Here is a 27,513-nt window from a genome sequence, read left to right as displayed (position 1 = left end):
GCGCTCGATCAATCTTCATTAATTATGCCATCAGTTTACATCGTCAGCTACGTTACGTATCGTGTTAGCCGAACGAGTAATTAATTTTACCAACTTTCTCCGATGTTTTACATACAAATCGTGCTCGTTTTTGTACTCGTCAAGTGTCGTCCATTCGCAGATTCAGTGTAAATTATGGTACGCGACTCCGTCGTTTAAAAAGTTTGCCTGTAGGAAAGAGTTTCGAAATCTTCAATTCCTCGAATAGCACTCTTACGATTATCGTTGTTCGATGTAGAAATTCCCAAGGCAGAGCTAAAACATGGGCGAATTGGAGTAGCGTGAAGAACGAAATTAGAAAGTATAAGAAAAGGAAAAGAAAACACGCGGATCTTAGTAAACGATTTCGTGGAATTCTGTTTAAACTGGCGCTTGTTTGCAACAACGATGGTTCTACCGGCAAATTATTTAATTCCCAGATCGACAACTCGGTAATTGTTTTCGCATGTTTGCCAGCATGCTATAGCGTGGTCGGTAGGAGGACCGGCTTTGTGTCCAGGTTTAACACGCTTGTCCGTAATTAATTTTGCTCGTCAAACAATCGACAAGCTTCTACTTTAATCGCAAGAAGAAAGAAGAAAAGAAAATAAATCGCGTTTATGCATGCCGTTCGAAAGCGGAATTGCCACGCGGTCTCGAGCATCGTGGCAATTGCGGCTACTTACGTACTTACTGCAACCACTAAAGGTCTCGTTGTACGCTTTTCTCTGGCATCTTTATCGCTGTATAATTTTCAAGTGACGAGAGCAAAGAACTAAGAGACGACGGTCGTTTTGTTAAAGAAATTTCGTGCGTATCGTTGGAACGAGTACAAACCAAGTTACGCGGCTTGATGATAGTCGACCCGAGTCTTACAACCGATCTCGTTCGTGTAAAGTAGAAAAATACGCCTTAATTACGCTTTGTTCGCGTTGTAAAGCCAAGATCACGGAAGAAATAATGTTCGTTTTCGAATTTTTTGTCGAGAAGAAAAATGATCTCGTAAAGCGTCGAGCAAAGCGTTTTCTTTCTTTTTTGCTTCCGAAGCAGCCACGTTTTTGCCATGTTGATTGTCGCGTTCCGTAATTGAACAGTACCGTTTCTAGTAGAATAGATTCTCTTTATTTCACGGGGATGATGCTTGTACGGTAATAGCGTAATTCAAAGAGATGCACCGAAGCGGAAAAGCTCATAGCACGTAGAAAGACGAGAGGCAGACGGACGAAAAAAGAGATAAAAATCGAAAGAAGAGAAAAAAGAAGACTCTTGGCGCGCTTGGTAGCGTTCGCGTTCTATGTCGCTAAATCAAATGAATAGCTTCAATTAAGATACTTCCTGCGACGGACCACGTCTTTTTAGATGCCGTGGAAATTTTAAAAAACATGTTTTGCAGCTTCTTAATTAAAGGGATTAGTATCAACGAGAGGAGTCATCCTATACCGTGTTGATATTTGGCAAAGTTGTTTGAACATTCGACGAACATTTTTCGAAAGTATTTTCATGTTTTTCCACGTTCGTTATAATTTATATCGGACGATCGTACAAACACCTCGTACGTCCGTTCATTCGCTTGGTCACCGTTTTTAACATCTTATCTTTATTTCCTGTAATATGCAAACAAAAGCAGTTAAAACTCGAAGGAACAATACGAGGATGAAAACAAGCTTACGAAGTAGAGCTTTCTGCATAATCTTATGAACGTGGTATTTTGTGTAAATCTAAAATATTTTACATATTTAACTGGTTCTAGTATTTACATATTTAACTCGTATTAGTATTTACATATTTAACTCGTATCGTTAGATGCTACGTTAAAAGCATTTTTCTCTCGCTGCTTTGCCTCTTCTTTTCTTCTTATCGAACAGAATCGGATTCGTCGAGCTCTTTAATTCCGTACTTTATGTTCGTGACTTATTTTTACGATGTTATCGAACAAAAAGAACGTGCTCTTACAGCCAAGCAATACGAACGAAAGAATATATCGTACGTTCCGTAAGACAAGTGGAAAAATATATCGAGCACGAAAGAAATTATAAACGATCGGTTTAGAAACGATAGAGGCTCGTTCTCAAAATCAACTTACCAAAAGAGAATGTTATCAATTAACAAGATCGTACGCCGAAGTTAATCGCTTTACGTTCAAATATTTCGTAAAATCTTGTCAGCTATCGAGGAATTATCTTTTGATTCTCACCGGTTACTTGTCCATCGATCCAATATATTCCAAACGACTGTATAACTAACCAACTTCGCCGAGTTCGCAAGCTTTCCAAATCTGTACACGAATAACTTGGAAACTTGGAAGCTTTTTAAGTTGGAGACAAAAGACTCGGAAACTTAACAAATCTGACACGTCCTGACAAACCGTCCCAAGTTTTTAATCCTTTTAACCCTTAACCCATTTCTGGTGCACGAGGTTTATGTACGAAGCAATTTTCGTTCATAGGAAAAAGATACGTTCGTGAATATCGAAGTACTTGGTATAATTATTTATGACACGATACGTATAATATGTAAATGGAAATAGAAACGATTCCATGTAACGGCGAACGTATATGTACGCTTGCAGCAAATACGTATTGGACGTTGGAGGATGTATGTGTACGCCCTTCGTAGCTAAAGTCGTTAAATCGGCGTCTAAAATCACGCGAACGTGCGACCGCGTAGAAATTGTGAAAGATCGCGACGAGAGATAGGTTATCGGGTTTTGAAAAACCGAGTACACGTGTGCGTTCGTGCTAAATTCTTCCACACAAGAGAGTTTCAAGATTCGATTCATCACGCTCGTAAGAATTCTATGTAGGTCATCGAGCTTAATGCAGCGATCAATCATTCGTGCTGCGAACGAATTTGCTTTCGCCTTATCGCGTTATCGTTTGTCAAATTTCGCGATTTTTTTTTGCATCGGTTGCTACGTTTGACAGCTACAGGGTTATCTTTTTACCTCTGGATGTTGATCGATGGGAATAGAGTAGCGCGATCGGCGTTGCTTCTCCAACATGTGTTTCTACGCTGAATTCTTTCTTTTTTCATTTCAAGTTACGTATCCATAGAAAATGCAGATTTCCGTAGCCAGCTTCTCGATCCTCGAACGCATAGCGCTGCTACTTGGCGACATACAGTGGCTACGACGAGTATTGGCACATCCTCTTATCTTCCAACGAAGCGTTTCTTCTTTTATCAAGCTGTACGTTTGATTCTCAAATTTTCCTAGTCACATGGAAGTACTGGTAAATGATGGGAAGTACGACATACCTGCACCTAATTAATTAATATGTAAACGTTGTATGTAAACGCAATAGCGCGTCGATAACTTCTGATTTAACAGGAATTTAACACGTGTACAACAGAGTGCAAACAAAATGAAAACCCGTCTACGAGTAATTTCGTAATGTCCGATGACCTTATCGTTAAGATGTTCGTATCTCGCTCCGAATCCCTGCGAATTGCTTCTAGAATCGAAGAGACGCCACCTCTTGGATTCGCGCGCGATTCTCGTTTCCGCTGGAGGTTTCTTACGCGCCTATTGCTGGAAAATATAATCGTAGACGTGTCGCCGAGAATATCCGACGCCTATCGACAAAGAGACGCACGGAGTTGGACCGTCAGTGATGGGATACTTTCGTTACTCTACGCTGGCAGGGTGAAAAGGAAGGAGCGACGTTTCCTTCGAGCCGCAAAATTATTCCCGATAGCGGTAGCGAAGTTGAGAACGTTCCATCGTGGAACGAAATTGAAGGGGGTTAGGTCGGTGTGGGACGACGTACAGGCCCGGTCACCCTTATCAAAACCGGTTTGAGAAGCAGACGCGAAAGGTCGGTTGATAAATCTTTAAGCAAATTCAAGCTGGAGGGATTGTCGATACGTTGGTACGGTAGAGAAACATTGTGGAAATGACGAGGGAGGCTTGATTCTCGCGGATGTCCCAAGGGTGAGATACAGACTAGAACGTAGCCGTAGAAGACGCGGATAAGGAAGAAAGATAGAGACAATGGTAGGGGATGAACGTGGCTGTGCGACTGTACGGAAAAGTATACAGTCGATTGGTCGCGAGTCTCGCTCGTGCCTCTGTATTTTCATCCGAGCAAGAACCAAGGGAGAGGCCGATTGTGGAGTCGAGATTAAATTTGGAACGTTTCGTGTTATACGCTCGTGAAATTTAGAAAGGTAGGTACTCGCGCGAACGCGTTCCCAGGATGGAAGGAAATTTTCTCCGGAAATGAGAACGGTCAGCTGCGTATGCGAAAATTCCTCGAGCCTCCCGAATGAATACACGAAACGAGACGAGAGCGTATCGTTCTATTACGATGTTTCAATAAATAAGCCGTAGGACGAACGACAAGCGCGTATCGTCGTACGTAAGTAGAATTGTATGGTAGAAATTAGCGTTGTCGGGTGAGGTTTGCGAACGAACTAGATGATTGGTTTAATTCGACGTATAAACTCGTGCGGTATATCGCGAGGCATCGAGGTACGCGAGGTAAGAGGCGCGCGTAATACAATAACGAGCCTTTCGCAACTTCGCTTTTCCGCTGAAATATGGAAGTAGCCTTTAATCTTTTAAATGGAACGCTGGTGTTACCTTGCAGAGTTATAAAGAATATGAAACGTTGACCGAGTAAGCGTTGGCTCGCGTAGCCTCGCGTTAACCGCTAAGATTTTTATAAATCTAATAAATTTGCTCCCAGCGAAAAATGTAATATTACTGCGGTAAAATGATGCTTAGACGATAGCCACGAAAGCGATACATATTCGATACGATCGTTGAGCCGACGACAAAAATAAAGCGCGTCATATCGGATCCAGTTTGATCTCTGGTTACGTCCGATGTGTCGTAATTTTATCAAACAGTTAATAATTTTCTGTTTTTCCGACAATACCACCACTTCTTCCTAGCGTTAAACGCTACTCGATTTCCGCGCGATCGATACCCTTCTTTCAATAACAAGAAGTTTATTTAAACCCGAACAACGAATATTCCAATTACACGTTACGTATGTCCGGTGGCTCGCGAAGGTATTCGAACATCTGCCACAGAATTTTTTCACGAATATATTATACCGCACGAAATATCGTTAACACTAGCGAGACACGACTATCGTGATTATAATAGTAAAATTAGAAATATTCCGAATTTCGCAATCCGAAAACGTACGATACAAGCTGCAAGAAATTTATTGCAAACATTCTCTTGGCGAAAAATTACCATACGGTATAAATATCTTTAAACATATACAATCAGCTAATAAATTCTCTTATTTAACATTATCATGGCTTACCGATACAATGAACACTTGTTCAATAAAATTGTTGGTGTCCGCACCAAATCTCACCGACATAACACGATAGCCGTTGGATTTCGTTGTAAAACTAACGAGATCTCCAGATATTTCCTATAACGTACGCGTAAAAAGTTTCCAAGAGTGTCCACACGCTTTTTCCTCGTTCCCTGCTCTTTTTCGTCTTCGTCGAAGCTACTGGCGAAAATTTATATTAATACCTGTAATTAGTTCAGTTTACCGGCTGTAAAACGTGCTGTTTGCGGGGCCGAGAGAAGAGTCGGCGCGGTATAACAACGTTCTCGTCGTAATTTATATCGGGTTACGCGGTCAACGGTTGATAATAGGCAGTCGCGTTCTTTAAACGTTAATGCCGTGTCGGTCTCGCTCGATTCATATTCTCGCGAACATCGTGCTCGCTCATTATTGTTGCACCTCGAACGAGCGCTTTTCATCGGCGTTGGCGGCATAATAAGCGATTAATCGCGCCACAGGTTCGCAGGTGGTGACTCGATGAGAAGCCGCCATCGACAGCGTCATTTCCTAACCCCATTGAATGTATCGAGAGCCGATTGAGAGGAATGGGGTTGCGCCGGGTGCCGATGGTGATTGGTGTGCGGTTGCACCGTTGCTTGTAACTTTCTGATCGAACGGCGGTTCGTAATGTTTGCGAAATGTTTATGGAGCTTCATGGTACGACGATATATTTAGATATATACATAAATATATGTATATATATGTATATAAAGAAAAAAGGTTTTCCTACGGGGATTGAGTGGCAGAGTAGCGTGGAAACTGTCGAGCAATTTGATGAGAGATGGCTGCGGCCTTGGCGAACTAACGGTCCGCACAAAGCAACTTTGTGTAGGTGAAAATGATTTAATTTGCTTGGTGTTTAATGAATGACAAAGGCTGCAAATGAAATATTTCGTTTGAAGAGAGCTTGGCGCGGACGATGCTATGCGTTTGGAAATTATGTAAGTTAGCCATACCTTCTCGTTGAGCAGATTATTAACGCTACGTTGCTTAAAGCCTTTGTGAAACTAATGATTTCGTGGAAACGCGAACAAGTTCGAAGAATCGCTGGCGAAAGCTTTTAGATTCTTTTTTATTACATCGACTTCGAGGTTTACGGGTGTGTCGTATAATTATAAGGTTCCTGATCCTTCGTCCATGAGTAATACGTATTTTTCGACGATTAAATTAATAAATAAGAATGCGGATCATCGGAATCGGTGTTATTAGTCGATAATAATAGGAGAGATAATTATTTACGCGCGTCTAATATATCGTTAAATGAAATTGGAAAGATCTGTAGATTATGTTACATCTTGAAACCAGTCGTTTCGTAAATATTGGATTTTTAATTAAGGCAGCAGATCTTCTTCGTTTGCATGGTACGACGTGATCGACGGCTTAATATTTCAACGAGTAACTTGCTATTAACTGCTTTATCGCGCTAAATAATTACTTTGTCATAGAATACTTGCGACGGTATCTTCAATTTTTGTACGTCGAATTTTCAATTTTACGGAACTTGATATATCTCGGATGGTTAAAATCGATAACAACTTTTATTACCGACTTGTCGCTGCGTCCTGTCAATAATTCTGTTTGCGTTATGCAGGGATATTTCGGTAAAGGGATGGCACGTTAAAAAATTCTTCGCTCCTGCACAAATATTTTTTGTTCGCTCTTGCACCGTAATCAAAATGTGACAACACAATATTTTTGTTAAAATATTCAACCGTATAAATTTGCGTATATTTTCGTTCTAGATTAATGCCTACTACGGATTTATCGAATTACGTGTAAACTCAGAGAGCTAGTGCTATTTATACGAAAAAGAGTGATCAATGGATAAAATTTCACCAAAAAAAAAAAAAAAAAAAAAAAAAATGTAGGAAACGAGCAAAAAAATAATTCGTAAGTAGTTTGATTCTCGTCGATATCAATTTACCAAGTTTACGAACTTGTGCTTTTCGCTCTATTAAGACGAACGCGTAACAGCTCTACTCGTCTCAACATGATCGAAAAATGAAATATCGAGGTTGCAGGAATTGCGAAGGGAACTAGTTGGAATTTGCTGAATCTTGCTGATTTCTATACATAGAACCACGTATAAACGTACAGAGACGCGCAAATGCCATAATGTGTATGACTGTAGGAAAGCAAATAGGCCATTCTAATAGACAGGCTAAGCATCGTACGACAGCGAATGCAAATCGTCGAGTGCTAATTTTATAGATACGTCTGAATAGAATGAACTTGATTCGAGACCGATTTTGCTCGTTCATAAGAGGACAGCTAATGAATTATTATTGCCACGAAGCTACCTACTAATTCCGATGCGATCGAAGCAACGTACACAAGGACGTAGTAAGTTATTTTCGCTCGACCGATCGTGTTCGATCGCGAGAACTATAACCACGTCGAATTATGTCATAATATATACAGGTTGAACGTCGATTTTTGATCGCCGAACACGTCGAGTATTTACGGCTGAAAGCTCGTTGAAAGTTTACCGTAGTCTGTCTGTACGCGCGCATTGTCGTACACCCAAGGCACGCGCTTTTTTCCCATAGAAACGTATTTCCGATTATTTGTTTCCATTTTTGGGAAAACAACGAGGAGGTACAACGATGTTTGATATACCTTGCCGGTTTGTTTGTAAATTCTAGCTTTTACTAAAGGGAGCAAAAAATGTATTGTTTACATGAGACCGAGGGCAGAAAATTTTTGAAAAAGCACTCGTAGGTCGCGAGAAAATTTTAATACCGAATGAATAAAAAATGGTTGATCGATGTAGCTAGGCTGAAACTTTTAAATTCTAAATTTTACAAACGAAGCGTAAAACCAAAATATTTTCCACGTCTATCTTTATATCAGGTTGCATCGTATATTAACGGCTGTTAAATGGAAACGCGCACTTTCGCGATCAAACAATATCGAACACGGTTTCGAAATTTTCGAACGGTAGATACCGGCTTTTAGCGTGATGTAAAATGTTCGCTGTGTCCGTGTCGCCGCTTTTATCTCCTACCTCGATGGACAATATGGAAAAAGTCTATACGTTTTTGCCAATTGAGATTCGATACTTGCTTTTCCAACGTTTAATTACGCGAATTAGACAACGATTTTGAAGGATAGCTTTTCGAGGTAAAGTAGTCTCGTAATAAATAAAGTAGTAATAAAATGTAATCGATTACTTTAATGCAACTGTCCGTCAGTTTATCGATTTGATTTGATATTGTCAATTTTTTTCACTCGCTCTTACCCCGAAAATCTCTTATCCGTTACGTTTCTATTTTCTTAGCACCGTTTCAAATTCGATCAGGTGGACAGGCGCCGATATTAAATTCACTCGATAAAACGCAAACGCGTTACCTGTCAGATTACCATTCGGAACTGGGAATATTAACACGAGTATGTGTATACGATACAACATGCTCGAGGCAATAAAATCAAACCGCCAGCGACGGCCGCTCGATCCACCAAGCATACACTGGGATGGGAATCAAAGGTCTACCTATTATCACTCCTCCTCCTCTCTCTCTCTCTCTCTTGCTCTCTTTATTCGAGCTTTCGAGGCAGTCGAATTAGTATAGGAAAACCGATGTACTAGAAGAGATCAGGAATCGTTGTGCTCCAAGGTGCAGGTAATTCGAGTTAAATAACGAAATAACGTTAATTGAGTTAGTTTATAAGTAATTTCGTATTTTATCGCATTCTTGCATCGTGATACTCTTGTATTCTTTAACCATCTTGACTTTACGCTCTTACCCTACGCGTTAATTACTCTTGTTAACTAGTTACGTACCTTTCGTCAGCTATTTAAACCTTGATCGGATGTCGGTGGCAATTTCTACCTTTCAAAAATAAAATATATATGTGTAGTATCGTGGACGAGGGGCCTGGGGAGTGTCATGCGAATTATAAACAAGCGGTTGCTGAGCATGTGCGTGATAGGGCTAAGATAAGAGATATGAGACTAAGACAAAAGACAAGGGGTTGTTAAGGGGCGATAAACGAATTAACAGGAGTATGAATCGAGAAGCCAGAGAGTGCGGATTACGTTGTCGAGATAGTGTTGTTAGCGTTGTTGAGAGAGAAATGAATCTGTGTTGACGAGAGTTGTTAATTAATTATCTAGTTGCATTAATTATTGTTAATTACGATTAGTTCCATTAGTTGTTAAATAATCATTGTTTTCTGTTTAATTAACATCTGTTTAACCCATTTATTATTAATAAACTAATTATAATAGTTCAGGATACTACGTATATATAAAAATCAGTCGTCGTAACAAAACCAGTCCGAAACATTCTCTCCGTAGCGGGTTTTTGAAGATTTTCCCTCGCATCACGTCCTGTCTAGTTCCTTGCTTTATTATACCAATACTTTGTAGTACCATATATGGTTTGTCTCTAAAATATCTATAGGAGTCTCTAAAATATCTGTTGCGTAACAGGCACATGCCTCAAGCAAAAATAAATCACAACGGTCGAAAATATGGAAGGAAAGAAAACTGTCGTGTTTCACTGACAAGAATCGTCTCGCAACGTTTAATTTCACCCTGGAAATCTCCCTGAACAACTAAACGTACGAAAACGTTAAGTTGCGTCACGTAACGCCATCGTCTGGACGCAATCGCGAGCCCGATACCAATCGAGCAATAGCCAACCCGTATGTACGTTGAAAGAATAACGAAAGACGTTGCCATGCGAATCGAGGCTACTCGCGATCGAGATATTAGAAGATAAAGACGAAGACGTTGGATTTTTTAAGCGTCTAAGGAGTGGTGTTCTTGGAAGTTTCTCGTCGACACAGGTGGACGGGGTGAATTCCATTGACCTCGATTTCATAGCACACACGAGGGTCCCTTAATCACCCTTGACCCCTTTCCTCTACGAAATTGTGCATACAACCTTTTCCAATCTTCCGCATCTACAGCCACAATGGATCTTTAGAGGAGCTGCCGGCATCCCTTGAGCGTTACTTCAGAGTCAGCTTGGCGCTAGTTATACGTTCAACCTTCGATCCGATCGAAATGCTTCTGACAGCTTCTGACACCTTCCCTGGTAACGACGTTAGGCCGTATCCCCGTGAAATGACCGCGAAACCGAATGATCGGAACTTTGCTTGACTAGGGGATCGAGAGAGTTATTCACGGACTGGACGTGTAGTTTACGTCTATCAAGATCGCCTGTAATACGTATCGGGTCGTCGTATAAATAATGCCAATCTTGCGAAGGGGTGCTCGATGAATTTATCAGCGTCAACCAAGACAGTTCCTTATGTGCGAAGCGTGACATATAACAGGATGAACCGGTATCTCTTATAAGTAGACTGATTTCTATGCATTTATGGGAAATTGAAAGACAGAAGACGCAGAGATACTCCGTGATACTCCAAAGAATATATAACGTATTCGTAGTAAACTACGCATCGATAATATTTATAAAGCAGATAGAAAGTAGATCAGCGAGAAATCTCTGTTTCAGTTTCCGTTTCTTTAATCGTATTCATAAAAATTCATAAAAAGTTTGTCGAAAATTCCGCTAGAGTCACAGAGTTGGAATATAACTTTAAGATAGGAACGTAGCTTCGTTCGGATATGATAGACACCCTATAGCGAGGGGACAATTCTGTTCGAAGAGGTCGAACATGAAATGGAAGTTATGTCAAGGCTGTCGTTATCGTACGATGTTGTATATCGTCCGGGTGTAGATTCAGGGAATCAATGGATACTATCGGACGTGCCTGGAAATCAGAATTTTGGCCTATATGGCCGTTTGTCGTAAAGACAGATCCCCTACGATTAGACTTCAGCGACGCCTGCCACATATCAAGTATATATTACGTAGCTTATGCTAAGTTATCGTAAAATAAGACTCCGTTTATCCGAAATCGTGGAAGGACAAACCTATTCGAATAACAAGATGTCTTGGATAACAGGAGTTCGCTAATTCTCTCTTCCACCTCTGTCCCTTCGGATAACAAGAGCTGATGTTCGTATTACTGGATTTCAATTAATCTGTTCGTGCGTGTTGCTTCTCACGATATAGAATGCCATAAAATCGATCGGACGTTGAATTTCGCCATGCGACTGATTACTTTCTTAAACGTGCCGATCCACGATTTGTAACGAAGATCGAAACGAATGCGTCGATCTTTCTTCAAAAATATTAAAATTCGTGCTTACCCGGAAATTTCTCGAATGGAAATCGTTGTTTCCTTGCACGTATAACGACCGATGCTTGGAGTTTTCAAGTAAAATATTCGTTTCGTATTAATATATCGCCGTGGTAAACACGTCTTCGGCAGCTGAGCAAATATTCATAGAAGTTAGCATGTATAGAGCGAACGTTCTTGTGCATCGAGTACAACGAAACAAGTTCGCATAACTGGTGCATAGCGCAGTGTGGGCCTGGATGGCGAGAGCTTAGCAGCATGTTCGGTAAAGCAGGTACTGTATCAAAATTTGTTTGAATAAGCCGAGTTTGGACAAATGGACTTCTATCGTACAACGCATACGTAATGACAACTTAGGAGATATTTCTAACCGAGTTTACGCATAATTTTACAAGGCAATGTAATTTACGCGTATACTTAGCCGCTTTGGAGTGCTTCGAAAGAAAGTTAACGACGACTAGCGTGCGAAGTGAAATTTTAAGAAAGACGGTTCTCCTTTGAGTATCTTTGGACGTTGATTCGAGATGATCATCAAAAGGCACGCACGCTTTGGAAATACGTACGATGGCTACATACGAGTTTCTGTTTCATGAAAATTTCGTTTGCGCATGAAACATTTTTCCTTCTATTTTTGAGCGCGGGCTATTTTTTTTTACATATGGTTTTTTTTCTTCCTTTTACTTTTTGCGATGGAAGAGAGAGAACGTATAAATGTACATTTTCCAGAAACCTTTTAGGTCGACGTACGACGTCGATTTTTATTTACACACGCGCGACGTACGATACTTTGCTTTCGAAAAAAGGCTCCGAGCTTTCTACAGTTTCGAAAACCGTTGCAAACATCGCTTCCTATTCTGCCGGGAAATTAGCTGGAAACAAGGTCTCGTCGAAAATCGACGTTTATTATGCAACAACCTAATATAATCGTACTTCGATATTTAACGCGATTAGCTGTTATCTCATTTTGAAGTCGAACGATATTAAAATCATGTCTACTAATTGAGTTACAACTTAAATTATACAATCTGAAACTTTGGATAATAACAGTAATCAATGCTTCTGTGGAAATTGTAATTTATGCATTACGAAGTAACGAGCAACGTATTTTACGGATTAGCTTACTGCGCGATGTACCGCCATAGCTGTTGCTGAATAACAGCTGAAAATCTTGTAAAATATAGCTTGCATAAAATGTAGTATTACATGCGTATTTTTCATAAAGCATGATTCGTGTTAGCCTCGTGCTTTTTCTGAAGCGTGCAATTTTAAATAATCACATAGCGAAGCTACGTGTCCCAGAACTCGTCCGAAATTAAAAATCTGCATCGTATTCTCGTGTTACTAATGATTGCTGCGGTATAAGTACATAGATGTTTCACTAACACGTAAAATACGAATACGTAATCGCTTTCGGTTACGGTTTATTTGCGTTGAAATTGTAAATTGCGCGATGTAGGTTACCAGTTCGATGGCGCTTTCATAGACATTGTGGAAGTAAAATATAACTCGGCAGCAGGATATTGTCAAATGTGCAAAAATTTTGTTGCTGTTTCGTAGCACTAACGTTCTACATTTTTATTAAAAACCTTTAAGTGTTCTACGCGTTACTACCATCGATCAGTTATCGAGAAACTTCCTATCGAAAATTGTTTGGTTTTTGATAGATCCACCGATGAATGAGTGTTTTTCACACTGTCTCAAATGTAAAAATATCGAATATCGCGTAAACATGTTTGAAACGGATATTACGTGGTCTAATGGGTGAAATTTTAATAAAAAAGAAAGATTTTTCTTCTTACTTCTTTTTCAGATAACTCTGTTATCGATTTGGTATTTTATTTACTCATTCAGTTTTACACAGTTCCTCCCTTGCGGGTTTAGGCGAACTTGCAGATTCACAGTATATCGCATTCTTTAATTTTCTGATACTCGCTTGAAATTTACGTTCCACTTTGCACACACAAAACAAATATACAATTTTAAACAACAATTTTTTCCTGTTGTTTTTAGTACAAAATCGGAAGTGTCTAAGAAATCGTAGCGATCGTTACACGAATATCCTCTGTATCAAACGTGGTATACAATTAATTTAGTTTATTAGATTTTATCCAATATATCGATGGTTTTTAAATAGCGCGGGGAGAAACACGTAATTGCCTTGCGAATTAATCGGATAACAGAAAGTAGATAAACCTGTGGAATTAATAGAAAGCCGCGAGTAGAAAACGAGACATGGCGTGATCCAAGTTTCTCGTTAAGGTCGTTTCATTCGTTCGCCAGGAAAGATAGAGCGGTTAAACGTATAACTTTACCCACGGCCAATACAGACCTAATGAAACCGGGAATCCCTGATGGCGGATAAATAGCATCGACATTGTTCAATTTACTCGTAACGTGGTCTCTCGTTAATCGTCTGGAATTTCGATCGATTTGCGACAAAATTCGGCCATCAACCGGTTTCAAAATTGTTGCGCTCTTCGTTCAAACTCTTTACTACCTTAGAATCACCGGACCTCGATCATGCGAAATATTATAATTAATTACGAGATGACCGGACGATCGAACAAGTCAAACTATGACTACATTTCGTGATGTATTACGTTTTGATCTTCGTTTCTTTCTTCTAATCTGTTTTCCAATTTCTCTGTGTTCCGTTAAGTTACAATTTTTTAAACAATCACTCCTGTTTCGCAGTCTTCGAACGTATTACTTGAACTTTATAGAGTTCGTCCAAGAGTGCAGGATTTGTAGTTTGAGTACTTTGAGCTACTTACTTTGTGATATCTCGAGGTACTTGGCTTGGCTGCGCGCGTAATCACCGATTCGTGTATGCATTCCTCGAGTGTACCACCGAGTCGCATATTTCGAATTACTGATGGCTTGGCGTCGAGTTATACGGGTATTATACAGTGTATATCAGGTATTTGACATATGCTCTTTCGCAACACGACGCGTAACATCAAACATATATACATACTGTTTAGACTATGATATTACTTGCTTTACCCTAAAGCATATTATAAAGTCAAGCTGGATGGTTTACAATGACATATTTATGATTCTTTATGTCTCGATCGTGTTTTTAATAATACGTTGCGCTTCGCGAATATTTTTACCGTGAAACTGTCCATTTCCTTATAGGAAAATGTTTCTTCTTCGAGTTACATGTTAAGAACACGACGAACATTGAAACCCGAAGAATCACAAATACGTCATCTAATAATACTTTACTTATAAGCGAAAGCTTACAATCTAAGATCCTTTACGATGTTCGACGGTAAAGTATAATTTAATAATACGACGGTAAAAGCCAAGTCGATTTTCGTGGACCAGCAAGTTCACGTTTCACAGACAGATACAATGAGACGTTCGTTTGACAATTCATGTAGCCGAAAAGTCTGTTGGTTTAATAAAAAGGAACGCCGTCTGCGGAGGTTTACGAGGTTAATCTCTTCCACGTTAAACGTTCCCGTAACATCGTCGGAACCACTCTTTCTCGTTGGACTTTTCTCTTCTGTTGCAATATTAAGAACGTTTATGACGATACCCGATGCAGATAGAGAAAAATCTCGCACGATTCTTCTTTTAGAGTTGCTCTCTTTCTCATCGCGTTTCTTTTCCGCTTTCACTGTAACGCGCTCGTCATAAACTCTCGTCGGTTGTACCAGTGAGCAGAGCGTGTTGTCCCATTTTTATGCAAGTTGATTCAAAATCTAAAAGGTACGTAGTGCAAACCTTTGTGATATGTTGAATATCAAAATACAAAGAGAATTTGCAATAAAAAGAAGAATATTGGAGTTATTTTATGTTTTTGAATACAAAGTGGCGAATTTGCTTGAGAATGCCTGGTTTTAGCAGAATAGCATCGAAGGTCTATTTGTGTGTTCCATCGACACGCGTGTATCGATCTTCTGTTCCAATCTTCAATCGTGCGATCGTAAAATATTTAACAGCAAATAAAAACAGACTAGGAATATCAAGAAATGATATTTATATGAGAAAGAAAGTGTAACTTACTAATATATTAACGATTTTTTAAAACATGCGTGCAATTTAAAGTTTACAGTTTACATCAAATGGTGAAGTTTCATTAAAAGTAGAATACTTAGAAAACAGAGGTCTAGAAATGGAGTCCTGAGACTTTTGAACGAGATTATATTTGTGATTCAATCGGATTTTTATTACGCAATACGTTTCGCTTTGTTCTGACGTTTCGTTTCGCTTTACCTGAAAATTAATTCCAACGAACTACAAATATGTCATCTAGTCATCTTTCTTTATTAGCGAACGTTTGGAATTTGGACCACTTTAGATAACAATGCACGTAGCGGAGATGACACTTTGATTTTCGCGCCATTCGTGGGCGCGTCGGTTCGCAGCGCCTCGTGCGGTAAAATATTGCATTCTTCCTTATAACAACGCGTGGCGCGTTTCCACATTGAATAACCTAAGCGTTGTGTCTGTCGAAATATCATTAATATTCATCAAAATATATCGTGTTTTCACTTCATTTTCTACTAGTATATTAATAATAACAGTGAGCATCGGAACATGGTGGAATTCCTTAAAAAACCGTACAGTGTCTTGAATTATCGTGCAATGAAAAGTGGCTGGTTCTATAAACGTTTCTGTAAACGTCACAACACGTTTGTCAAAGCAGTTTTTTCACAGAAATCGTTAATTTTCAAGTGAGTAAGGTTATTTCTGTATTGTTATAACATCGTTATTGTTACGCATTCAAGTATCATTATTTTCCTAGACAATGGCTTACATATCGAGATAATCGTATTCGACGATAGTATCGAGGAATACGAATACGAATATCTTTAGGTAAATAATCGTCAAAACAATTCAAGACGCATATACAGTTGTTTACGAAGGTATTCGTACGCTTACCATAGTAAACCTTTACGTGTATATCGTACATATTACATAAAATGTATGTGACTGCTATTATGGCAAAATTTGATCACAATCTGACAATATGTAAAAGTTATAAAATATTTATTGCGAACTTATATTTAAGTAAAGAATTAATATATGGTACGAATACTCGTTTTATGTAATAACTGTTAAAGATATTGAACTATACTCCACCTAAATACTGAAATTCAACGATATTATGGATGGTTGCTTGTTTTTATTTTTGCGATCTCTACAAAATATATCAAAATCGTTAAAAATTGTACCGATATAATTTACCCACGGTCACTATAGTGCCAATAAAATTTCGAAATATTCGTAAAGAGTCCAAATAGTTTGATAGCCACGATAAATGCGCAGTGAATGTATCCAATATTTGTCACATCGGTAGAAATTAAAGAAATATTTGTATAGATGGTAGAGCTCTCGCAGGGCGCGCTGTATAATCTAATTTATGGACAAAGGATAGTTTGTGCTATCATTTGTCGTGACTGAAATGTTAACGAAAAAGTGAAATATTCATCACGAAAAGTTCACTGCGGCGCAAGGCTAATCAGTTTGTTTCTGTGCGTGATTACAGATTTCTGGGTATAAAAATCAGCTTGCATGGACCTTGACTAGCCGGCCTTAATGCGAGGACTGCAGGCATTCAGTGCACCGAGAGAGGGTGAGTTTATTATTTATCGATCGTTCAATTTCTTTCTTCACCGATTACAGATATAATACGAGGCAGAAATTGAACTGGACGAGCGATTAAAAGTAAAAAAAAAAAAAAAGGAACAAAACAAAAGATATAACGTATAAATCGAAGTTCGATTAATAGTTCGTCGGAAATCGTTCGATGGATCGTAGGAACTTAATCACCAACTCCATCAACACATATTTAAAATGTTTTGCAGAATAATTTTGTTCGATGAATGTACTTGATCGTTACAACTTTTATCGAGTTTGAATCGTATTATGGTAGCTTTATCGCAATATTATCTGGAATTCCCTGTAATTTTACCGAAGCATTCTGAATACGTCTCGCTCAATAGAAAAAAATGAACGCTCTATATTTATCGATAGATTGCGGATTTTTCTGCATTTGCGATAAATTTAAAGATGCAAGAATATATAGATGCATTTTTTAGTCCATAAAAATATGAAATTGCATAAAAGTCCACAATGTTTGTGTATCGTATGTAGAATTTTAGTAGAAAACACGCTGTTGGAATAATAGAACGGCCGCGTCACACAATTCTATTAAACGAAATTGAATTTCCTATTAAATCAATTGAAGCCCGTAAACGACCGAAATTATAAAACAGCGTAATTAAAGTTTGCCCCGTGAGAAGTTGAGGAAGTCGTATTTACTTCTCCTCATATCTACTACTAATACTACTGTACTAATACCACGTTGCAGTAGTTAAATACCGTTCATTAAGTCATAAGTAGCCTGTGAAAGTGAATGGTTAACAAGCTACTAAAACTTTCCGAACATAGTTCTCGTACATCCTTGTTTGATTCGTGTGATAAATTGTAGAGAGTTTAGTGGTTAGTTATCCGTATAGAGTTAAAGAGATGGATCGGTTCGTTAATTTTAGTAAATACAACGAGTGTATATGCATTGGAAATAAATATCGACTCCGTAGGACAAAAATCGACGTAATTTCTTAATATTTTCTTCTCGTAAAAAGAATTCTCCTTTTGAAAAATTGCAACTTGCCTTGGAAACGTTCGGCGGTTTTCGTATTTGTACCGATAGCACGTACTTATTTTCCCAGCGGTCCGTACCCTTTCTTACACCGTGATATTAAAATGGAGAAATATCCTTACAGCCGGAGAAAAAGAAAAGACGTTGCCGTTCTTTTCTTAGATTATGTGGCAGAAAGAAATCACGTCCATGAAACTGTTGGTTTTCTAGCGAGCTCGTCCAGTAGAAGTACGTACTAAGCCGAAACAATCGATTCAAATCCCCTAGTGACGTAGCAATCTTCTTCGTGATACTTTCGTGGACTAACGCTTCCATTGCGGACGGTAATTGTATGAAATCGCGGGAGAAATTACGGGAATCGTACATTCAACGCGCAACCTACTGAATATTACATCAGTTCTGAAATCTGGCGATGGTATTCAGTGATCTTTTCCACCCTGTTTAACAACTTCTGGATATTTTTACTGACAAATCGCACGGTATCCTCGTGCGTATTCTTTATAGGTCGATAAACGTCCGAAGGACATTTAGTGGAGAATTATTTTATCGATTATATATACCATCGGGGACAAAAATAATTGGACAGTGGAAAATTTGGCAGTGGAAACACGTGTCGATGAAATCTCGCTGAATACGACTCGGTCACAAAAATGCGAATGTTAATTTCAATTCTTTATTAAATAATTTATGTACTGCAGGAGTATGTAAGGAATAAAAGTAAAGTGTTAAAGTGTCCCTGATTGCGTGTATTTCATCGTAAGTTTAATATTTTAATATCGGTAGACGATATAACGAACGAAACGTTTAATAGCGATTATAAATCGCACGTTGGTATCTAGAATGATTCATTAAATATTTGCGTACATTTTAGACAGATAAATAAACCATGAGGATTTAGATGTTCTCTATAATTTAGTAGGTTGAAGAGACGGCCTTGATCGGTTGGTATAAAACTGTCACGAGCTATCTGGATAATGCCAAACTTGAAAAATATTTCTTCTAAATTAATTAAAGTTACTTGATTGGATCTACATCCTTGAACTATAAGAATCGTTCCATCATTTTCAAAGTAATGAGCGGCTCGGTGAACAGAAATGACAAAAAAAGAAACGTGCCCTTAAGAACGCTTTTTTCGCGCTTTATCCTCTTTCAATTTCCTTTCAAATGTAAAAATATCGGACACTCTAGTTTAACAATTTTCGCTCTCTGTTTGATCCGACATTAACCGCGTATTTAAATATTCGTCTAACTATGCAGATGTAATTTCTCCATTTGTTAAAACGTTTCCTGAAATGGATTATTATACGACGTAATAGCAGTTTGTTTATGTAATTCAAGATGGGTCGGATAAAATTATCAATTAACGTTCTTAAAGCAGAAGAACGAAGGAAGTGGGATACTCTTAAAAACAGTTACATCGGTAAAACTGTTTACGTGAAAATGAGATCGGCACAATAACATACATTCAATGGAAATGTTAAAATTATAATCAAAATTGTAATTACAATGCTGAACCGCAATGGTAATTACATTTCACTGGCGTAAGCTGATTACATTTCAAAACACAGCGACACGAAGAAGTGAAAGTAATAAAGGGCAAAGTATGTACTTAAACGTAATGAATTCTCATACAATTTCGTGTTTCTCCCTGGTTCATATCGCCATCATAACAACGCGTATTACATTTCTATTATTAATATCGTGCTTTTTATCTCCTCTCGAAAGTTTCGCTTGCTTCTTTCAGTAAAAATATTATTTAACTTCAATCGTCGAGTTGCTCGAGTAATTATACTATTTTGACGTTCGTAATATCCTTTCTACGTTAAACAGAGAAGTTGAAGTGGATAATTACAGTTTGAATCATTTTTGAAATACGTATTTGTCACCTTTTTCTTTTCCGCGGTACAACTCCATTACGCCTTCCGTGCTCCGGAATAACGAAAGCAATTTAAAAATGTCAACGCGATCGTGAAATTTCCAGAAACGAAAGGTTCTATTAAACATTCCCTTTGTCATTAGAAATTAAACTGTTACTTCACAGACCGTTTTACTTATCACGTGTTCCTTGATCGCTTAAATTGTAGTCCACTTACCTACGTTTAAACGATACTTTTGCCGACTAGTTGAATTGGTTTGCGCTTATCGAGTCCGACTGTAAGTATTAGGTTGTCCGGAAAGTGTCTTTCTTTTACAGACACGTTTTTTTTTACAACAACGCATCTTTATACAAACATGAAACCTAATCTGTCGAACGTTGCGATCTTTAGTTTGATAGAACAAAATGGATCGTACGTAATTCGATAAAATAATATAAAACGGAAAACGTTGTGCGTCCATTATTTCCTTATAAAACGAAAGAAACTTTTCGGACGACCTAATATACAACGATCAAAAAAACAGATTCACTCGACAGTGAAAAGTATTCTACGAGCAGACTGCAAATCAGTTACTTTAAATATATTATTGAGAGTAGTTGGATTGGTTTCCGACGATCCGATCTTAGATGCAAGGATACGACGACGGAGGCAAATCGATGGAGGAGTTAGGCTCGAAGTAGAATAGCTCCGTGTTTATCGCGGCGTGTTCTGCATCTTTAACCATCCCATCCTACACAGACATTCGTATTACGTCGCGATCTCTCCTTCAGTCGATGATCAATTAATTTGTAACTGTTCGGTGAGTTTGCGAACTTTGAACGATATCAACGCTCAAGGTAGACGGTCGATTAAAGAGTTCTAACATTTTGTCGAATGCTTATTTCGAAGCGTGTCTCGTTCTCCGAGTGTCTGGTGCTTACGTTCTAGATGTTAGTCTAGGGGCTGTGTTTTCTGTGTCTGTCCAATTGTGCGACTGTCGAAACGTCGTGAAAATCTCGCAAGTGATGCGTCACGTGCGTACCTGGTCGTAGCGTAACGTCCCGTTAGAGCCATCGTCGGGTGCTCCATCGTCGATTTCTCATCTGGTGTCGAAGTTTATCGAGCGGACCCGTCGAGCGCTTAAAAAACAAATTAAGTTGTCGAGTTGTAAACTTTGTAACGTGCAAGGTAGAAAAATTCCAACTTCTCGAAAATAGCCGATACGCTGACAGTATCGTAAACTTGGGATGATCTTATATCCTAAAGATATTATGGTCCATAAAAGTGGATTGTTTTCGCATTTGTGCAGTTGGTTCGCACGGCCTATTCGTCGAAAACGATCGAAATATTCGAAATTGGGTCATTATTCTCGACGATGGCCAGTGGCCGATGTTTGGTAATTCTTGTCGCGGAATTGTAGCCGATAGAAACGTGACATTTAGATGGTGGCTCGTATCCAGGCCAATCACGCTTCGCAGAAGAATTAACTTGGTTTCAAGAACACCCTTTCTTTCTCGTCCTCCACGGTTGCTCTCTCTTTGCTCTCTCGCTTTTTCCTTTCCTACGATTCGCGATGAATTCCCGAAAGACAGGAGAAACGAGAGTAGCTAGACAGTCAGCCAGCCCGAACTTCTCCACGAAACATTCGTTGGCAAGGAGTAGCCTCGAATTGGAACGACTCGGCTGCTGATAATGACCGTCGTCGTACATCTTCTTGCTTTCGTTTTTTCCCAACTTCCTACCTACGAGTCATCGTCTATCGACTCAGCCTCAGTGGGACGGGTTTAACGAAAGAACCAGATAAGATTGATTTTCGAAGATCCGCTCTTGGCTAGCATTTTCACGATGACGAATTTCCGATTGGTCGTGTCCTCTTCGATTTTACTTCGACCCTTTTACGTCCTCGATTGTCATACTCGAAAGATTGATATTTTCCTTTACGATCTCAATTTGCAAATTCTTACTAGCGACGATGTATTGGCAATCCGCAATCACTTAGTCGCCGACCCAATACAAATGCAGCAGCGGACGACGGAAAGTTTAATACTTTGACTGCCACGTCGGTCATATGTGGCCGGCCACGGTTTCTCCTGTGACGCTATGGTGGTCATTGGTGACCGAAGCGCTTCAACTTTTTACAATTGTAAAAATTGAATGAAAATTGACAGCTAGAGAATTTTGAATAGAAGATACTTTGAAATAAAAAGTGCCCCACTGAACAGTTGAACATTTTTATTAGAACATCGATAAAAAAAAAATGAGAACAAATTTTGCGTCTAACGGTGCACCATGTTAAAACACTGTGGCGTCCTCGGCGAAACATGTGATTTCGACGAGGCAGTCAAAGTGTTAAACGCAAGTGGTATAGTAATACTGTAGTAATAGCAAAATACCCGTGGATTTACGAAACGGGATTGTACTTGACAAAAGCGATGAATAAGCAACGAATAATACATAGGCCGGAATAGGCGGTCGACAACGCGGTGAAAAGTATCTAATACAAATGTTACTAATACATATGTGCATACATACGAGTAAATCTCTCGCAACTTTGAACTCTCTTTTGTGCGCGCCTGTATGTTTGAAATAAGCAAACTTATCTCATCATCGAAGGAATTTTTATCGTTGAAAATTTTGAAATTCGTATTCTGGAACGATAGGAATCGTTCGAAGTTGACAATGGGGGAAAAGGTCGTACGAATACTTCCGCTATTCAGTGTAATCTTTATACGTAAAACTCGCACATTTTCAACCTTCTGTTCCCTCGTCCGTATATTACAACGTGTACGTTATAATCGGCTCCAGCTAACAGAGACTTACAGTAAGGTAATGTAAATGTTTCTATTAAAAATTTCACAGATTACAGAGTATCGCCAAATGAAGTTGCGGCGTGTTTTGCGAAAAAACACGTCCTCGTTGTTGCAAAGGGAACCGCATCCGCGAATCGTTACGTCTGACGTAATTTTCGTCGAAGATCGTACGGTGGATCGTATGGAAAGCAAACATTGCATAATAAACTTTCAAAAATAGACAGGAGAACGCGTTGGAATTGCGTAGTCGGTTCGTATATATGTACAGAGAAACGAGGATAGACGGACTGGTATTTATTCATTGGAAAGCAATAGCGAATGAGTCGGTAATGCATGCGCATCAAGCAGTATGATGTTACAGTTCACAGTTTGCATATTAAAAGCTTCGATGAGGCAAGATAACGCGTTTGCTCCGCGTTGCGTTTGTCGTTCTCTATCGTAGAAACTTTGCATTGTCTATATCGTTGTTGTAACGTTTATCGTTCGTCGTTGACGAAATAGAATCTTCATTCGTCATCGAAAAGCGAAAAGAGAAGGATAAATTAAACGATGCGTCCTCATCAACCTCGATACTTTCATCGTTGATATTTCGTTAGCTTTTTCCATCATTTCTCTAGCAGCGTGTCCCTTTCGATACGTACGCGTTCATGCGTAAAAACGGGACACTCTGTATACAGATGTACCGCGGGATTCTTCGTTGTTCAATGAAAATTAACTGACGTCGAAACGAAGCAACTCATGGAATGATCGTAACGGTAATTACAAAGCGCAATTATCGAGTTTTATAATCATGCAATGCCAGGTTGCAGTGAAGTCGCTGCGAACGATCGTTATCGACTTTTACGACACGATTTTATGGACAGAGGGAGTGTCCACCGAGACTCTGCCTTACATCTTGGCTATCTTTTAGATATTTGTCGACAATTTCCGACCCATTCGATAGGAAATGCATTCCGTTTCATTCCCGTGCGAAATGTTCCAAGTTGCGTTCGTTTCTCAAATTAAACCACCATGAAATTTTCTTCGCAAAAATTCAATTCGAAGAATCTTCCAACTCGTTTCCTGCATTTCTGGCAAAAGGAAGCTGATGTTTGCGTTTAAGGGGAAGAAGTTATACAAATAAATGGCGATATAATACAATACAGAGGATCGATTGGCGCGTCGTTACGGATTTCTCTCGTGTCGTGGCTGCCTTAAAACTGTTAAAATATTTAGTTTCGTCCCGTCGGTTCCTTCTCCAACGACGTTTCTTCGAGCGGAAAGAAAGAAAAAATGCGGTGTAAACTGGTTGTATAAAATATTCACCGTCGTAAGAACGGCGTGACGCGACAACGGTTTAATTAAAATTCCATTTGACCTATTAGCAGCAACTTGATCGCGAAAACTGTTTCTCATTCACGGGACTGGTAATTTCACGCCCAAGCTCGATTTATAACGCCTACCAAGCGTTCAGCTATATCTGCCCCTTCGCCCACGATAAAAGTGCAGAGCCTTTTGCCGCAGTCTTTTAAACCGTTCAGCTGTAAGCGGCTTGCCTGACTTTAACTTCAACTCCCGTCCTTTCCTTGTCAAACTTTATTTGTTGCCGTTTACGCCAAACCTCGGGTTCCGAGCTTTCTCTCTGCAGTTTCCTGAAAAATCTCGAATATATTCCACTCTGTACATTTGCACGACGCAAAAGACGAAGGGAAACGCGTTAATGACGCCCGCCTTTCTATTATATTCGCGGAGAAATACGACAGGCAAACTACGGTTCTACGATGACACGATGCGACGTTCAATTTTTTAAGAGCAAAAAGAAAAAAACAACTTTCCCAACGAAAGCAACGCGTGAAAGCAAAGCAAAGAGGGAAAAGTTTGGAAGTGTCGGAAAATAAAAAGTTAACTTCGTTCGACTTTGATTTCTTCTTTGTTCCTTGTTTCTTCCTTTCTTCCTCTTTTTTTTAACGCGTCGTCCTTGTATATTTTAGCTCCTTGGAACATTTTTGCAGCTTTATACGCGACGCGTTGTACTTACGAAAATTGAGGTGGACGAGAGAGGAGAACGAAAAGTATCGTCCTTTCCATCGCAGATTCGATCTGTGCAACGTTGTACTTGCTACACAGGTCGACCACAAAGATGTACACGTAGCCTTCAAATAGAAAACATCGTAATTAGAACGTTGGCTGTACGAATTTTGTTGACACATTAGGACAGTATATTTTTTAAACGTAGCATAATTTATTCGCTTTCATCTTTGTTAGGAGGAAACTACTAGAAAGATACAAAATACAGCATGGCAAAAATTATATACGTCTGTTATGTCTACCTGAAATCATAAAAATACCGTCGAACCTCGAGAGTGAAGCGAAAATCTTCGAGTTACGGAGCTCTCGACTTATCGAAATTTCCCAGAGACTTTGTACGCGATTATATTCACCTTTCCAGAAACTGTTAGTATTTTCAGCTTGCTTTTAGAACTCGTTCCAAGTACATAAACGCGCAAATAGCGTACACAAGTGCAGAAGTGTGAAAGTTAAAGAGGCGGAGATGACGACAATTATGCGTTCGCTTTATGAGAAACGATTAGCTTTGAATATGCACGTGGTCGAAGGACAAGAAAGTAGATACACAGTTTGTATTGTCTTACGTTATCAGAGACGATTCTAACAGTTAGAAGAAAGGAAAAAATATCGAGTGTTCGATTTCTCACATCTTGCGACAAACCGCATAGATGATATGACTTCGATTCGAGTTGCAGAGGCAGTGGCGATAAAAGTTCGTCTCGTAGAGGTCTGGCTATTCTAAATTCGAGTTACACAGGTAAAATAATGCCTCTGGACACGTGACAAATAATTCCAGTCGAAGTAAGTTTTATTTCGACTTGTGGAGATTTTTCTAGCGGAAGGGAATATACAGAATTGTAGTCTTACAGAGGTTCTCGAGTTATAGAGGTTCGACTGTAACATTTCCTTGACGTTGAAAAAATAAAAAGTATTGTAATTCCCGATGTGAATTCTATCCCGAGATTTCTCTGTGCTCAAATGCTTCGCTTTCCTAAATTCCTTTTAGAAATACATCGATATTTAATCCTATTCATACGTAAATACAGATAATACTGCGCCCAAGCGGGTTTTTAGTTTCTTTGGTAAGTCAGGCGCACAAAATTCAATAGGCGTATGTCAACTTTTCGTGATTGACTGCATGCACGTTCTAAAATAGTATTCTGTGTTGCCACGACGGAGGATTAAACGACGTTTATCGCTAACAAACTCTGTCCAATAGTACTCGTATAGCGGAATTATGTCGTATTTGTTGAGTGAGTACGATTTTAACCGTTATTCGAGACTGTTTGCTGGTATTTCAGCGATACGCGAGTTTGCAGCATTGTCTCGTTAAAAAGGGGCGTCTTTTCTATCGATCAACCGTGTATTTTTCTCTCTGATTGCTGTATTTACCGTTCGACTAACAGCGTTGTTTTTCCCAGCGGTATCATATTTTTTCGAATCATTCGTTCGTTTGACGATCTTATTGGATCTTTCTTCTCGACACAATGGCGTTTGTAATTCGTCGTATTGTTTGAACTTTGAGCTTTTTGCATCGCGATCGGATTCCATATCCGACTATCTATCGAGAATAAAGCGAACGCCTTCAGCGACATTATTCCGCAGGACATTTGCCACGGGTACGCCAACCAATCGACCCTGGTGACCCTGCACTCGTATGCATCGATGCTTTTCGACGATCGTATCTTTTTATTCCGATCACTCGACCTCTACGTCTACGCTTCTTTCTCCCGATACTTTCTACACAGTCGTTTACGTCCCATCCCCGTCCTTCTAACTCTTCTAACTTTCATTCCATCTCTATCTTTCTCCACTTTGACGTTTGATTTTGTAACGATAGACACGACGACAGGTGATAATCAATTTGTAAATTCCATGAAAATTCTATCAGAATTCTATGAAAGTTGTATCGCCTACGAGGACTCGTCGATGCAAAGCTGTTGATTCTTTGGTTTAGGACAATTCTTCCTTCTTAAATGTTGAAGAGGCTTCTCCAACGGAGTTCGTTTCAGTTATCTTTTATTTGCCTGCTTTATTCCTATGTCTTTAGATCCACCCATAAAGTAATTTTGGTAATTTTTACGATTTAGAATCCAGAAATACCGCACCCCTGTTAATGATCGCTGAATGACTGCAGATATATAAAGATTTAAAGATTGCAGGTTTATAAAGCCGCATAGAGCGATAGTGCGTAAGCAGCCATTCATTTCCTCTGCTAAACGTTACGATAGATGTGAATTTTTGCGCCTTAAAATCTCCCATAAATTCATAGAAATGCACAGAATCTAATAAGCGGATATCAAAAGGTGCAACCGAATTTTCACCAAAATATTCCATATATTCCGAGTGGGAAGAAGCAGCAGCTTTTTGAAACGCAGCTATCTACTTGTTAAAACGAGGCAAGACGAGGTCGATGAATTTTTTGCTTAAGCATAATTCGTTCATCCAGACAGAGATATTCTCGCCGGTATTATTTCGCGGGGATAGGTAAGTTTTTCTCGGTTTCATCCCTCTCGTGCGCTGTACCGTGCAAAAAGCGTAGCTGCACGTCCAGCGAACTGGTCGTTCCCTCGGAACTTTATTTCTCAGATTTTTCTACTCGCACGCGTCGGCCCATACACGTTACGAGCGCTTCTTCTCGCCATTCTGGCCAACCGAAATACGCCAGCAACTTTCGCGAATCTCGTTCT

General features: G+C 39.3%; 1 protein-coding gene across 2 annotated transcripts in view; it reads left to right on the top strand.

Annotated features, from left to right (window-relative positions):
* LOC132905142 (heparan sulfate glucosamine 3-O-sulfotransferase 5) overlaps positions 1 to 27,513 on the top strand; it is a 149,667-nt gene that overhangs the window by 56,204 nt on the left and 65,950 nt on the right. Inside the window, exons 1-2 of one of the 2 annotated variants that reach the window (XM_060956149.1) lie at positions 15,888 to 16,180; positions 16,996 to 17,082. The gene's annotated coding sequence lies outside the window, so the exon portion shown is untranslated. Of the gene's footprint in view, positions 1 to 15,887; positions 16,181 to 16,995; positions 17,083 to 27,513 lie in introns of those variants that run through there. The other variant, XM_060956148.1, reaches the window with a different exon arrangement.

This window comes from Bombus pascuorum, chromosome 3 (genome assembly GCF_905332965.1).
Source record: "Bombus pascuorum chromosome 3, iyBomPasc1.1, whole genome shotgun sequence".
NCBI classification, from domain to species: domain Eukaryota; kingdom Metazoa; phylum Arthropoda; class Insecta; order Hymenoptera; family Apidae; genus Bombus; species Bombus pascuorum.
The sequence above is the reverse complement of the archived record's forward strand: the minus strand, read 5'-3'. Positions and strand labels throughout refer to the sequence as shown.